The following is a 16,959-nucleotide window of genomic DNA, read 5'->3' on the forward strand; positions in this document are numbered from 1 at the left end:
ATTTTCTGGTATTTTCAGAGGTTAAGCCTGAATAGTACGTAAGATTTGTAGAAAAACTATTTATATCATTATGAAGCTTATTCATCGTCAAATATTTATGTAAAACATTTGATAACTACATAAAGTATTTTTATGACGTAAAATAATATTCTTTGAAACCGTGAAACGTGATAATTGAGAACGAAGCCATATTTTTGTGACATTAATAGGCTGTGATGATGACAAATTTTTCCCTTAATTATTATCTCAAACGATTTATTATAGATAGTTGTAATGTTATAAAACATAATGTAGTAAAATATATTCAGTATAATTATAATATTTGCAGTTTCTATTGGTTCTAAATCTAATGGAAGCGAGTGGACATTTTGTTATTTAAATATGCTACAATTATAGACATACGAAATAATATAAAGCTACGTATCAGAAGGTTTATCATTAATCATTGAATAAATGATGAAATATCTTGTTAGTTATAAATTTGTAATACTAAATAGAGACCTTTTTAAAACAACTGTTTCCACGAAATATTCGACCATCTTGATATCCGCCAGACCCACCTGCGAATTGGTGTATGATGTATGGAATCTTTAGCTGGTATTATTTTAACTTTATATGACCAAAAAAATACGCCAACACACAAGTATTGTACAAAAATATGTTTATAAAAGTGAATGCTACAAATTGAACACAAAAATAGGCGAAACAAACACAAATTCGAACATATTATTCAAAAGGAAAACATATTTTGACATTTGAGGACAAAACAAAAAAAAATCTGAAGAAATTTGTATTTGCGTCAATTCTACGTTATGTCATACTAAATCATACATTATAATTTTTAACACTGTTGCAATCTATTTTGCCTAATATTGCAACATAGCAATCAGTTTTCTGTCCCTTTCTATAACTATCTCCCTCTACATTCAAAATAATTATGATTGTAGTAGGTATGTATTTTATAAATTGTGATAGATTTTATTTTATTTCAGTGACATATATCGGGTCGTCCAGTATTGCCATATCTACTAAAATATTATTGAATTGATATTTTAGTAAATAAGAGAATGAAGTTTTTCACCATTTGTATCTACTATTAGTTTTACTATTTTTATTTAATAAATAATACACATGAGGTTTTACGAATTTCACATTTGTTATTAAACATACTTACATAATTTAGAACACCCCAAACACATCGCGAAGTAAAAATATCTATATTTTTTACTTAGCCAAAATTATGAATCAACATAGGTTAGGTACCTACTGATGTTTATATTACAGAAAATTTAACTTTTACTAAATTATGAATTTGCGAGATTATAATAATACAGATGATTTTAAAGAATACTTTCATCAAATAACATAATAATGGATGCCTGTACTTACATAATATTTTCCAATGTAATTTTTTTTTTAAAAACTAACTTTAATTTCGAAAGTTTAGCCTGGCAATACTATGAACGTCATTTATTTCAGCGGGAATGCGAAATTTTCATCCTCGGTTTTTGACATAGGTACCTAACAATATTATCACAATTATTTATATCGATTGTACTTACAAAAAATGCCACGAACTCACTATCCGATGGCTGGAAGTTCCAAAAAAAGACGTAGGAGAAAAGATGGAAATATTAATACATTAAAAACACAAAGGTTTGAAATTATTATTTTATAATTTGACATAATTATACATAGTTGAAAAAACCACATTTCACAGAAAATTTTGGTTCACAATATTTATTTATCTTGCAAAAGGAAGTTTTGCGTATTACTTATTAATACACACAATTAAGTATAATGATCATTTGTACTTATATTATTTTTATATTATGTTTGTGCCATGTCTTATTCGAAATTAGTGTGTCTGTGACAAAAATTATAATCTGGTACAATAATTAATAGCAGCTATACATTTTGTTTTCTGTTAACTATCTACTAAACTAATATTTTTGAATGTATTATAGTATTGATATATTGCCGAAGACTATGCCTGAGCATGGAAATCCTCAAAGCATACTACCTGAACCAGAATTTCATCCCACATTTGAACACGAACACGAAGAATTTATTATAGAAAATGAAATTGAAGATTCAAGCCCTAAATTCCGTGTAGAAGGCCGTAGAATTATAGACTTTTCATATTTTTTCCAACAACTTCAATTAATTAGCCACCATGATTCTCCATTTAATTGTAATTTATCACATTTAGAAATTTTTGGGGAAAATCGGGATAACTTTAGTAGTACATTTTTTATTCAATGTAAACTTTGTGGTAAAAAATTAAAATTATATACCACTGAAATGAACAAAAACAAAATGAATCTGTGTGACGCATTTGTATCCAGTATAATCAGTATCGGCAGTGGATTTTCAAATCTGGAAGAAATGTGTTCAGCAATTGACGTACCATCGATTACAGCAAGAACATACAGAAAGAGTCAACAGAAGGTGTACGAGTGGTTTGAAGAAACCAAAAATAAGAGTATGGAAAACGCTGCGAAAGAAGAGCGACAACTTGCAATCGAAAATGGTGACGTCGATTCTTCTGGTATTCCCATGATATCAGTTGTTGCAGACGGCTGTTGGTCGAAACGTTCATACAGATGCAATTATTCCGCAGCATCTGGCGCTGCCACGATCATTGGTCAAAGAACCGGAAAGATTTTGTACATGTCAGTGAAAAATAAATATTGCGATTTGTGCGCCAAAGCTAAAAATAAAAATATCCCTGCTCAACAACATAAATGCTTTTTAAATTATACCGGTCCGTCAGGTGGAATGGAATCTACAGCAATATTAGAAGGCTTTAAAGAATCTATTAATACACATGGATTGATTTATTCAAAATTGATTGCTGATGGAGATTCCAGCACATACAAAAAAATTCTTGATTGTCACCCTTATCCGAATGTAACTGTCGAGAAAGTTGAATGTAAAAACCATTTAATTAGAAATTATTGTGGCAAAATAGAGGCATTAACCAAAGACACAAGATATCCCTTGAATGTAAGAAAAATCATTGCGTCAAGAAAAAGACGTCTGCGGAAAGCCGTCATAGGTGCAATCAAGTATAGAAAACTACAAGATAGTACTTTCGAAGAAAAGGTTATCGCTCTGAAAAAAGATTTATTTAATGGACCGCACCATGTTTTTGGAGACCATACTTCTTGTCTACCATATTTTTGTACAAATGAACCAAATACAGAGGACATGCTTGATGTAAATTATGTACCAGCATTAAAAGAATGCAGTCTATTTTCTCAATTAATGATATATAATTCTCGTTTGGTGCTAAATTCAAAAAGTTTAATTTATAATTTTTCTACTAATATTTCAGAATCTTTTAATAACATGATTGCAAAATTTGTAGGCGGCAAGAGAATTAACTACTCTCAAAGACAATCGTACATGGGACGATGTGCAGCGGCGGTAATCGCATTTAATACAAATAAGTTACATTGCACAATTCAAAAACAAGTTTATAAAAATAGCCCAAAAGCCTTCATAAATCGCTTAGAATCAAGAAGGTTGAAAATAAATAAAAAAAAAATAGGAAAATCTTGGCGAAAACCAATACATACTGTTCCTTTATCTAATCCAGATTATGGAGAGAGTTGCCAAAAACCTGATATGGACAAAAATCAATATCAATTGTTAAAAGAAACTTTTTTGAAAAAACTCAAACTGACAAACTATGAGAGGAGGGATATAGAAAGACGCACCGTATTACAATCTGAATGTGCAGAATGGCTAGAAAGGCGACGAAACCTTCTTACTGCCTCTGTTTTTGGTAAGGTGTGTAAGCGGCGAGAAAATACAAAATTTGGGCCTTTGGTAAAACGTTTATTATATAGCCAATCATTAGCCAACGTGAAAGCGGTAAAATATGGTAAAGAAAATGAATCAATAGCTTTACAACAGCTTAGTGTACAAGAACGGATTAAGATTGAGAGATGTGGATTGTTTATCGATGATGTGTATGATTTTATCGGTGCAACGCCAGATGGCATCAGCGATGATGATACAATTATTGAAATAAAATGTCCTTTCTCAGCTGCTGGAATAAGTGCAGATGAAGCTATTGTACAGAAAAAAATTAAATTTTGGAAAGTAGATAAAGACAGGAATATGGTAATAGATAAAAATCACGATTGGTACTTCCAGATTCAGGGGCAGCTTCATATTACTAAGAAAGATGTCTGTTTATTTGGAGTTTGGACGGGACATAATTTTCCTGTTAAAATAGAATTAATCAAAAAAGACGAGACATTTTGGATTGAAAAGATTGAAAAAAAGATATATCACTTTTATATGAATTGTCTACTGCCAGAAATAGTAGATCCCAGAACCAGTAGATCTATGAATATTAGAGAACCAGAAAGGCTGAATTTCTAAATTTTTATTTTAAATTTTATTATGCTTAATATATTTTCAACAAGTCTATATTACATCACTATTTTATAGTTCATCAAGATATATCTAATTTACTAATATAGTTTACTGTTACGAGACACCCAGAACGAGTGTAATTTTATGAAATTCAAAATAATATGTATACTTACATCTAAATAATGATACCTGATCTTGCTGGCGATTCCACTGCGCCATATTTTGTATAAGCATTCGTCTCTGCAGCCGTGAGTTTTGGTTCCGTGTAAAAAGTACATTTTGTTCTCAAGGTCAAAAACCAAATTGGTTGTGCCAATGGCTTATAACCATTCCTCATAAATGATTATAACTGATATCACCTCATGATCAGTGCCACGCACGAGTTAACTCGCGGGATCTTTTAAACGTCATAACTTCTGAATGAACTGTTTGTGTATATTTTCTTAACAATATTTATCATTTTAGTGTGAAAATATTCACGTTAAACATGTTGATTTGGTAAATTTTCACAAATATTTATCATTCTATTCTTATTTCATATTTTTTAAGGGATTCATTTTATTCCAAAAATAACTGACCTACAAGTACCCACCTGGTAAAAATTGAATTTGGATTGGATGGAATTTCCTAGTAGATGTTCCAACTAAACAACATGACGCTTTCTATATATTATTTACTGTTAGTTTTGAAATTATTGTATTTGAAATAAATAATGTATCAATAATACACATAGAAATCAATAGATATATAAAATAGATATCACAGTTTAAAAATCAGAAAGATCAATGCATATTACCATTGTTTATGTTACAATATAAAACAACATTTATCATTGAACGTAGGTACCAAGAAAAATAGACTTCATTAAAATGTGTCAATATAGTATATACCCGATATAATTATATAAATTATTATATTGTTAATTACTCTGTGGGGTCCATATATACTGCTTCAATTGTAATTTAATTTTACAGTATAATTATTTATGTTAAGTACTTGATTTACTTATTATATGTACAAATGTAATATACTTACCTACTTATTAGGATATATCTTGGTGAATTTTAAAATAAGAGGAAATTAAATGGAGGTCATCGTGTCTAACTAGATGTCTAACTAGACGTTGTTAAGTCTTATATAAATATTTATACATTATTAAATTGTTTTTCTGTTTTTTATTGATGTAAAGACATGGCATGTATTCAAAGTAATAACAAATTAGCTGTGTACTATTTATTTAACTTATATTAAAACCCCAAGATTGATTTCGTCTTACGACATATTTTATTCTTCTAAGTTTTACTATGACATTGTAATATGAACCATGGATATAGTATAGTACTTAAAAAAATCAAAACTGGTAATATATTATTTCAATATTTAATAGTCAATTTTCATTTGAAGTCAGCATTTAATTACTGGTATAACACATAATTATTAACTGATATCTACAACTTCAGATGGACAAATTAATTGATATATCATATTATCAGTTTTCATTTCCTTTCAACAATGTATTCATTCTAGCAGCTATTTTAAATATCTTACTAGTTTTTATGTCATGGCACCTTACAAAGGCTCCGAGCAACCGTATACTGAGCTTCGAGAACAGATGTTTACGACGGATACTGGGTGTGCGGTAATTTTAGAAGTAACGGGAGATAAAAGAACGCACCAAATAGCCTCGCATCACGTTGAGAGTGAATACGCAACTTTGTACCTGGCCCGGCCACGTGCTGCGAGTGCCTGAAGAGAATCCCAATCTGGTTTGCCTGTTCTTCAAGCCAACCGGATTCCGGCGTCCTGGATGGCCGCTAAATACTATCTATATAGCATATCTGGCGGAGTTACGGGCTGCTAGTATGACCTGGAACGATGCAAAAAAACTAGAGTGACAGAGATTCTTGGAGGCGCCGCATTGTATCCATATGCTGCAACTAAGATGCAGATATAGCCGAAGAGAAGAATTAATATACAGCATCTAGAAAACTTAAAGTCTTTGAAATGGTGTTAGAAAGACAATGTTTCTAATATCAAAGTGATATTGAGGATGAAAAAGAAAAGACTTGGAGAGTAAGCTCTACCAAATGACATACCTGATATGATACAAGTAACTGATATGCAAAATTATATTATATTTTAGAATATTATGAATCAATTTAGCAACTTTTATATCATTATCGATAATAAATTTAGTGCAAAAATGTAATTATAAAATTGTTTTATTTTTTAAATATGTATGCGAGATAGACATAGCTATAGGTTACAAACATTAGTCACTTTATATTTACCTTTTGTAATTGTACTATTAAATCTATAAAATGGGTATATATGCTTGATGGTCTACGTCATAAATAATATTATATGAATCACGCCATGTTCGGATCGTACGCCGAAAGTCGGATTTATTTCATTATTAATTAAAAGATTTATTTCATTCCATCTTATTCATATGAAACCGTCGACAAGCAAAGATCTCGGTAGACATTTTCTCCATCTGCAAAAAACATAACATATGAACTGTTAATAGTGTGATTTTTAATCTTTTATAGTGTGCGACTGTTTGAAGAATGGTAATTAAAACGGATTAGTGATAATACAAAGCATCAAAAAAGATTGATTAACTAAAATAAAGTAATCAGGTAGGTAACATGTTTAATAACAACTAGAACGCCTTAGATTATATCAAACAAATAAATATGAAATCACAGGCATTCTCGCAATAACCTCTAAACTAACCACGCAACTAATGTAGACTAAGAAAACAATAAATTAACACTTGAATAATATATGCAAAACACACAGAATACTACTACAGTAATAAATAACATAATATTGTACTTACAGATAGTGTTTCTTATTCCTGATATAAAACACAATTCCTTCGTTAGGTATCTTGCAATTTGCTATCAACATAATCTGACAGCAGAGAGTTTTTTCTATTAGTCTATGGCCAAAAATACGGATTTACTTGGCCGGCTAAAAAAAAGATTTTAATATAGCAAGAACATTTTGAATATGCGACAAATAAATAAAAGTATATATAATATAGTTGTTAAAAAAATCTGTGTACATTATAAAATATATTTAATATTATAAATACATATATTTTTTAAATTCATGTTATAATTTGTAAACGACGAAGCACGTCAGCTAATACGCATAGTAAATGTTTAAACTTTGGTAATCAAATTCGAATGTGACAGAAAGAGAAAGAAAAACTTTTTAATCATATTAGCATGCGTAAAAGAGATGTAACATAATATCACTTTCACTTTAAAAATCATACCTAGTATTCAATGTCATAGTTCAACTTTAAATGAAAAAACAGAAACTCTAGGTAAGCATGTGTGCCCTTAAGGCTATACCTCAGTTGAGGCACGGTCTAAAAAGATCGTGGCTAGGCGATGCGCGGATTGCGGGTCGCGGGTGCAAATGACGCATGCCAAACGAAATATAATTTGTCATATAAATCCAACATGCGTCCATTTAATGTACTGTTTATCCGGCCATGGCAACTTCGCCGCCAGACTCCACGAGTTTGGCTTGATAGTAGATGGGCCGGGTTGTACCTGCGGGCATGACCACCAAAATGTTGAACACATCCTCTGGGATTGCCCGCTTATGGAACTCGAACGAGCGGAGCTGTTTGCCAGGGTCCGTCCTCACACGGGCCCAATTGGTCATGGAGATCTGGTAGCAACCGAGGCAACTTTGCGGCATTTGAGAAATTTGCAGCGGCGTATGGAGAGCGGGATAGTCCCGACTCTTCTGTAGACTCATCCATTTCAATTCGTGACACTCAGTATGCGGGTACATAAAGCACTTAACGTCAGCGGACAGCAGAGCCAGTCCAAAAAACAAAAAAAATCTTTCTTAACTTTTTTCTTTAAGCACTTCGGTGCATGGTTGCAGCATCAGTCCCGTGCGGCTCCGTTCGGGACGGAATGAGCACTTAAAATCATTTCTTTCAGACACGTTTAACGCATTCGCTGCTGAATAGATAATGAGATTTTAATTGCCCCCTTTAAAATGCACGTTAATTACATCGATCGGCCGCCTGGTCATTACGCGCCGTGTGCGTCTTTCGCGTCCAAAGTATTAAAGCGTCATAGAAAGCGGCCGTGCATATCCAAGGGTGTGCATATATGACGGGTGGTGGTGGGCACTTTAATGTATGTTCTATTAGTAACAATAATAATATATTCATTGACATGTTTTCTTTTTAAAGTAAATGGGTAACGTTTTTAGTCATCTTTACGCGATTTAAGAATTAATACCCTCGTCGCCATCACGAAACAAATTGACGTGTTCCCATCTCTACGTTCTCTCTCCGAATGCCAGCGAGTCCAAAATTTCGTCGCGCCTATAGTTGAAAATTATTTGCCGTTTCACTGATGTATCGTCTGAACGTATGTCCGAGCATAATTATGTATGATACCGTACATGTAACGAACGAGAAGCGCAATTCAAACGTGCTGGGTCAACGCGTGTCAACAGAAGATTTTAAATTTCGTTTGAATCAGATTACTACCACAACTGAGCCTAGATGAAAATAAACATTGTCTCTAGCCATATTATGCCATCGCAAATTCACTACAAACTAAGCAACTTTCACGTCGGTAAAATCATACTTACGGGTAACGCCCTGATTGTACACAATTATCAGAAATATTTAAAGAGTTCAATTTTTAATTAATTCTAGTCTGTATTTGTATACTGTCTTAGTAAACAACACTAATAAATACTGAGATTCTCATCAAAACTTCAAAATAAATAGATTTTTTAATCAGAGACAACATTATAAAAAATAGTTTTGAATTTTGAAAAGTGAAAGAGTCAAACTGTAAAAAATACGAAATGAAAAAATGAACGTTTATTTGTTTACAAAACGTAAATCTTTTAAAAAGGATATTTTAATTTAGACCTATCTAAATAATAATAATATACTTACATCCAAGGATGAATAATTATTTTTAAATATTATTTTTTTCCCAACCTGTGGTACGCGTACCACGTTAATGTTCAAATGTCTCATTTTTATCAGAAAAAATAAAACCTTTGGTATTTGTTTTTAAACTTAAATAAATTGAGTTCTGGGAAATATAGTCACCCTATAAAATTTATAATGCAAATAGAATAACAAATTTCTCGAAATACAATCATTTTTACGAAGTGGTAAAATTAAGCGTGATGTACTACCAAGTGGTACACGTGCCAAAAAAGGTTGGGAAACGCTGATGTAGAGGTAAGCTAATACATTTTACATTGCATCACCATGTTCAATCTTAAGAGGATCATAATAATAAATGTTTTTCGTTTTGCCAGTCCCGAGATTCGAACCTGGGATCCACGATATTATAGCCCGATACATCACCGCTCGGCCATCGTGGGCAAATATATTAACTCTCTTACTAGGATACTAAACTTAGTCGCGTTCATGATAGCTCTCCTGCCAGAATATACTGAGATGTAGAGTTTTGAAAACGCAGTATGGTGACATCAATGACGGTGACATCTATAAAGTCAACTCTACATTTGGTATTCCAATTTTTCTTTATCCCTACGGGTTCCCGTAGTATTTACGAGTTATATGTAAATTGTACAAATCATATTTCGCCTTATCACAGTTCACCGTGAGCTGTCAAACCGGAAAGGATTTTAAGAAAATTTCTGGGTCTATTGCGTGTTTGCGGTAAAATAGGATGCTTAATATAGATGGATCACCTCACAAGGATGGAAAGAATGCAGCCCGATAAATACGGTGCTCGAAAATTTGTACGCATGCAGTTGGCCGTATAACATCGAAATAAAAGAAAAGCGTTGTTCGTGGAACATTGCAGACAGTAATGTTCCAATGGTTAAAAAAAAGATTATACTTAATGGAGTTCTACTTAATCAATTATTAATGTTCCAATTTTATTAGAATAATTAAGATTGATTGGTATCAAATATCTGATATTAATCTGTCTTTCCATTGTGTTCCAGTGATTTTTTTAAATAATTTTTAAGTGTTTTATGTTGACATGAAGTTGATCTCAATAATATACGACCATACAACATTTACCGATACAACAGTTCACGATGAACCCATCGTAAGCATCCCCCATCTAACCGCAAATAACCAACAGAGCGAGACATTTTCTTATAATTGGTCTGAAAATCCTTCTTAAGGCTATACTTCAGCTGGAGCACGGTCTAAAACATGGGTGGCCAACCCGCGGCCCGCTGGGTGTCAACTTGTGGCCCGTGTAGCAGTGAGAAAATAAAAATAATATTAAATGCTGTCGCTAGATGTGCTAATTTCGCAAATTGAGATTCGATATTGGCTTAAGATTTTAAAAAGCACGGTGTGGTTTTTGCTGCATTTGCAACGCCATTCTCCGTAGACGTGAATCTATTACCGGGAAATTTACAATTGGAACATTGTGAAATATGTTGCGATGAACAGTTAAAGGAGAAATTCCATCAGGTTGGTTTGGAAGAGTTTTACAAAACATATTTGGACAAGAAGAAATATCCTGCATTTTACAAACATGCTCTAATAATGACTTCGCTATTTGGAAATACTTACACGTGTGAACAGCTTTTTAGTCGGCTGAAGCATATCAAATCCCGAGTGAGAACACGGATCACTGATGTGCATTTGGAAAACTGTTTGCGTGTAGGAACAATCTCACCCGATATCGATATTGATGCACTTAGTTCTGCCACACAAAATCAAACTTATCACTAAAATTTATTATTTTTATATTACCTATTTTGTTTTATTATTATTATTTAAAAAAAAGTCTAATCTAATGAATATGTTTGATTCTCATTTTTGTTTTATTTTATTAATATATAATATAATTTCTTTTTTGTTTTGTATAATAAAAAAAATCGGTTGTGCGGCCCGGTAGGAAATCTCATTTTTAGAATCTGGCCCGGCTGCTGAAAAGGTTGGCCACCCATGGTCTAAAACGATCGTGACTACGCGACGCGAAGACGAAAAAATGACAAAATGTGCAGAACAAAACATAATTTGTCGTAAAAAGTCAACATGCGTCCATTTAATGTTATGTTTATTGTACTATTACTAATAATAATAATATATTCATTGACATGTTTTCTTTTTCAAGTAAATGGGTAACGTTTTTAGTCATCTTTACACGATTTAAGAATTAATTCCCCCGTCGCAAAACAGATTGACGTGTTCACAGCTCGACTTTCGCTCTCCGATTGCCAGCCAGTCTGAAATTTCGTCGCGCCTACAGTTGAAAATCATTTGCCGTTTCATTGAAGTACCGTCTTAAGATCATACTGGAATATGAGCATTATGAATTACTACCCCGAAGTAAACGTTGTAAGGTTGTTGTGTTCATGTTCACTGTATCTTTGAAAAACATATTTCGTATAGGTACCTATAAGGGAACCGTAATTTAATCTAAACGACGTGAATGAGAGTGAAACAATTGCTTTCTCCTTGACTTTGGCAAACAAGAAGAGTGTTGTTCTTAAAACAGCGTTGCGTAATGTCCTGAGGAGGGTCGGCCGGCCGCTAATCAAGCAATGAATTAAATTAGTGGACGCGATGACGCAATTCCTTACTCATTTACAAGGTTAGCTAACGCTGTTATATAGGCACATCGGTAAAATTCAATTTTTATTAAAATTGCGTTACTTTTCAGTGTTACGTTTATTCCGTTTAAAACTGCGTATACAATGACGATACGTAATGAGTTTCATAGTATCACTTCCGGTCGAATTTGGGAGGGAAAAATGTTTAAGTACCTACTCCCTCGTGATTGTTTGGGTGTCAGCAGACATCGTCTGTGGCTTGGTAGTCTTCGGAGCGATAAAACACGATGATGGTTTGAAGAAGGCGGCGAGGTTTATTGCTGAATACAATACGTTGTTACATTTTGAATAAAATTATATTATTTTAAAATGTGCAAGGGACGGACCGTGCTTAGAGTTGGGTATTTCCCGAGAAAATCTCAATCTCGAGATTCAGGATTTCCCGAAATGATGAAATTTTGAATTCTCGAGATTGGGGATTTCCAGAAAAGAATTCTCGAGATATCGCGAGATTAAAAAAAAAAACCTATAAAAATCCTAAAATCAGTGTAAAAAAGACAAATTCCAAAAAAATATGATTTTCTTTATTTACGTAAGAAGACAAACAAAATACAAGTAGGAAAACAAAAATAATTCAAAACATTACTTATTAAAATGGAATATCAAAAAACACAGACTGTAAATCGCGTACGCTTTTGAGACACAAAATTCCCAAATGTTGCAAAAATTGCGCTCATTTTGATTCGAAAGAAATGAATCCTTCGCGTACTATATGTATGCAAACTATAAAATTTTTAAATCACTCGCACCCTCCACCCTGTTCAAAAGCTCGTGACGATTTTACATAACACCAATACTTGTAGTAGGTATTGATACGATACCAATATTGTAACAATAAAAGATCACAAAGATCAATTTGAAACATTCACATCGCCACCGCAGACAAGAAGTGCGCACAGCGAATTTTGCATATTGTAACATCACGAATGAAGAGGTTATAAAACGACAACTCTCACATTAAATACACAAGATGATTGCAGATTATAGCATTAATAATTGCTAAATTTTAAAACCTCTTTTTAACGGGAAACAAATTTTGACGTCTACGAAAAGCTCATTGTCGCGAACTGTAAATCATAGACAGTGAGAAAAGACTATTTTTTGAAATAGTATCTGGCCCAAAACTGCACATACGTCATATTCAAAGTGTGCAATCATCATATAATTATTATAATTCAAAACATTTTTATAACTTTCGCCGGCAGTGGCGCACTCAGGATTTAATATTGGGGGGGGGGGGGCAAGGAGGAGAATGTAAATTAGTCCCATAGGTTCTTTTTCTTCTTCATATAATTATTTTTACATATTTTCAAAATACACGGCGATATATTTGTACAGTTTTTATTAAATTGGAGGCATAGTGGTGGTAACCGTTGAGCGTGTCATCAGCGACTGGCGGATTGAAAGTGACTCACAACGACCATGCTGGACATAGGCGCCAAGTATGCTAAAACATTACTCAAATAATATCGGCTGTGCTACCCGCTTAGTCTAGAAAGCTACAATAATTATGCCGAAGTCCACTGAAAAAATGTTCTTTTGATTTACACCACCACCGACAGTAGGTAGTGGGTGTAGTCGTTCTTTTCGCCGAATGTTTATCGTCGATTTTTGGTTTTTTAATATTGAGGTTCCAAAATATTAATTGAAAATGGAGAGAAAAAAAGTATTATTGCATTTTACTTATACACAAACCTACTCAAGACAATACACCCTAATTTCTCGTTTATCGGTCTTTTGTCTATTGCACTTGGTGTACTACACTATGACCCCCTCATCCTGAAAATAGCCCTCAGGCTAGGATGTTTGGTGGGCCACCTACCTATCGCTTAGATTAAAGGCAGTGTGAAACACTACATAACGTTTTTCAAAATGTGTTTTAGTTCAAGTTAAGGGTACTTATACAGTGAATTATTGGCGATTTTTAATACATCTACTTTAATAATGGAGCTGTCGAGTTCAGTGTCCGCACATACTTTATATTATTATTTATATTTTTACTATTAAAGCTAATTTATTATATCTACTTTAATAGTGGAGCTGTCGAGTTCAGTGTCGGCACATACTTTATATTATTATTTATATTTTTACTATTAAAGCTAATTTATTATGTTTATCTCACTTATCTTGTCAACCCGACACACCGCCCCCCCCCCCACCCCCCCCACAGCCCGGGCCCCCAGGCTAGAGCCCTGTCAGCCCTCCCCAACTATGACCTACACCATTCCGGAAGTCGGGTGGACACAGAGAATTTTTTGACAGTTCCATTAGAGATTGGGTATCTAAAATGTTTGTGTTAGGAATTAAAATCTAAGAAATTTTTCAAAAAAGGGTACTGGAGAATTACAAATCATTTTTTTGCCGTGTTTTTATTTGTCTAAGCCCTTCAAGGTATAGTTTATTGGCTTATAATTTCAATGTTCAAAATCATTCTGATAATTTTCATGTTTGGGGTGCCAGGGCCCCTTGCTCCCCCCCCCACCCTGAGTGCGCCACTGATCGCCGGTGCACTATTTTCAACTTCCTAAATTCGCAACGCAGTCGACTGTATTTAAATTTCTCAACGAATTTCCATAGGCCGATATGAACACAGGGGGCGATGCGAAACATTCGCAGGTTACGCGAATTATTAACGTTGAATTAAGAGCGTACTTCAGTGAAACGGCAAATAATTTTCAAGTAGGTATAGTCGTAACATTTTCACATAGGTCTTCATATAGGACAACGGAAAAATATAATTGATCGCGTCTATGTCAAGTTTGGAGAACTGCTAGAATATGGAATTATACTAAGTATATATATACCCAGAGCATTAATTAAGTGATAAAATGGCTAAGGAGGTACTGAAAAATTAGTACCCAGATCTGAGACAAGATCGTTTTCGGCGTGATTAAAAAACTTTCTGACGGCACATCAAGAGAAACTGTCACGATGTGCCCACCCCCAAAGGAACCTCATGCATAGTAATAAGAAGCAAGGTTGCCCATTTATCGGATAACCACACGATCTTACGCTATTACGCGGGCCTCAAATGTGTAAATCTCTTATGGCGACATTATAAAAAGATTACATTTCGTAAGCCGGGGTTTAAATGGAATTCCGGAACGTAAATAGTTAGGGATCTCGGCGTGGGATAGGTTTAATTTTAATTTAGACTCCTTCGTTTTAAATGGAGCATTTTATCTTTTATTTACATTACAGGCAATTTACTATCTATTATAAACCACCATTTATCGAGGGAGGTAGGAAATTCTATTCCCAGTCAATTTAGAACGTCAAGGAAAACATTAAAAAATACGCACTTTATAGTTCCTACTACTTACATATTAATTATATGTTCTGACAACGACAGTGTTGCCATCTTTTATTATAGTACAAAAAATGGTGATTAGTAAATACCTACGTGTTGTAAATATACCAAAAAGAAAAAAATAATACAAATTAGTGACAAAATTTTAAGCTATTGTACCTACTTGTATTCAAACTAGCGAACGAGACGAATGGGCAAGGTCGTTTTTATTGCATACCTACCTTAGTAGGTACTTATTTGTAATCCAAATTTTGCACCTACCTAAATGCTAATAAACGACACGCAAACAGCTGTGATTTGAGATTGCGATCAAGAAATCTCGTCTCGGGAATTCTCGAGAGTTAACAGAAAAGGTGAATTTCGAAAAAAATCCTAATTTCGATAAATCACCAATGAGAATTTCAAGAATTCGAGAATTAGGCAACAATAACAAAGGTAAACTGCAACGGAAAAATAAATCCGCAGACCGGAAACAGAATTTAAAATTCGGTGGTGTAAAAAGTTTTGGTAAGAAAAGTCTAAAAAAAACACGGTCTTGAATTTGATCTGAAACGGATTCGGTTGACAGAAAATTTGAGACGTATGAGTTAAAAAAAGAAATTCTCGAGAGAAAAAATCTCGAATTCGACTAAGTAAGTAATCTTGAGAAGCGAAATGGTATATTAATTAGTGATTGGGTACGGTCCGTGTTCTCCGGGAAACCCCCCTCATTCCTCTCAGTCTGTAAATTAAATGTAGTAATCGCAAAGTGGTTACAGTACGCATAATTGTATACACCTGTTCGATATTTTTTATTGATCGATTACTTGGTGTATTTGAATAATCCACGATATCATAAGTAGCATGAAGTGAAGTGTAATTATGAGACATTAAACAAGGCAATAAATTTAACTGCCATTTCCTTCAAAAAATAAACTAAAAAATATTAAAATGGTTTCATTGTGGTATAATACAAGATATGAAAGGGAACCGCGACTAAATTTAATTGGGAACCGCTGGCGGGCTGTTTAAATACGAAGAAAATGTTTTATTCTGTCCATGCTCCTGGCAATAACAGCGGCGTATCGTAATGATAAGCAAAGCCGTGTCAACGTGATTTTTCACGTCGCGTTGCGGACGATAGAAAATTTCACGGGGATTTACGGAAAAGTTTCAATAAGCTCGAGTCTTTTTTGATATGGAACCATCGACGGCGCTCGCCCGGTCTCCCCCGCCGCTCGTCAGGCGAAAATCTCATTTTCGAATCAGAAATCTCGCAAAGCGGGTAGGACGGGGCAACTCGGCGCGGCGGCGGTAACAAGCGACGATGTAAATACAAAAAAAAATCGCGAAGTTATTAAATCATTTTATATTATCCATCCATCGATCACATTTTCGCTGTGGATTTCACCATCTATAATGCAATATTGGGCGCTATCAATCCATGTTCGAACGTATTTACACTAGAGACATAAAACGTTTTAGCCAAGCACCCATCGAGTTTTTATTGATTAAAAAAAAACACTTAAAAATGTCAGTTGACTTGCTCATAAGAGTTCTTTCCAGGATGTAGATTTTATAAACACTAATTGGAGATATGGAGCGGCTCTAGCAATAATTTTATAAGTACCTACCTACTAACTATTATGAAAGGGAAA

The 16,959-nt window shown here is 33.7% G+C and overlaps 1 protein-coding gene and 1 long non-coding RNA gene across 2 annotated transcripts in view; both read right to left on the bottom strand.

The window, feature by feature from the left end:
• Nucleotides 1–16,959, bottom strand: part of LOC147073347 (protogenin B-like) — a 350,529-nt gene that overhangs the window by 70,163 nt on the left and 263,407 nt on the right. The window lies entirely within an intron of this gene.
• On the bottom strand, nucleotides 4,939–7,313 carry LOC147073348 (uncharacterized). The gene is made up of 3 exons (XR_015070476.1): nucleotides 7,238–7,313; nucleotides 6,684–6,889; nucleotides 4,939–6,259 (listed from the first exon to the last, which is right to left on the bottom strand). It is a non-coding gene; the product is annotated as an uncharacterized LOC147073348 (long non-coding RNA).

This window comes from Rhyacophila brunnea, unplaced genomic scaffold (assembly GCF_057557595.1).
Source record: "Rhyacophila brunnea isolate RB1 unplaced genomic scaffold, BYU_Rbru_1.0 scaffold_18, whole genome shotgun sequence".
Lineage (NCBI taxonomy): Eukaryota > Metazoa > Arthropoda > Insecta > Trichoptera > Rhyacophilidae > Rhyacophila > Rhyacophila brunnea.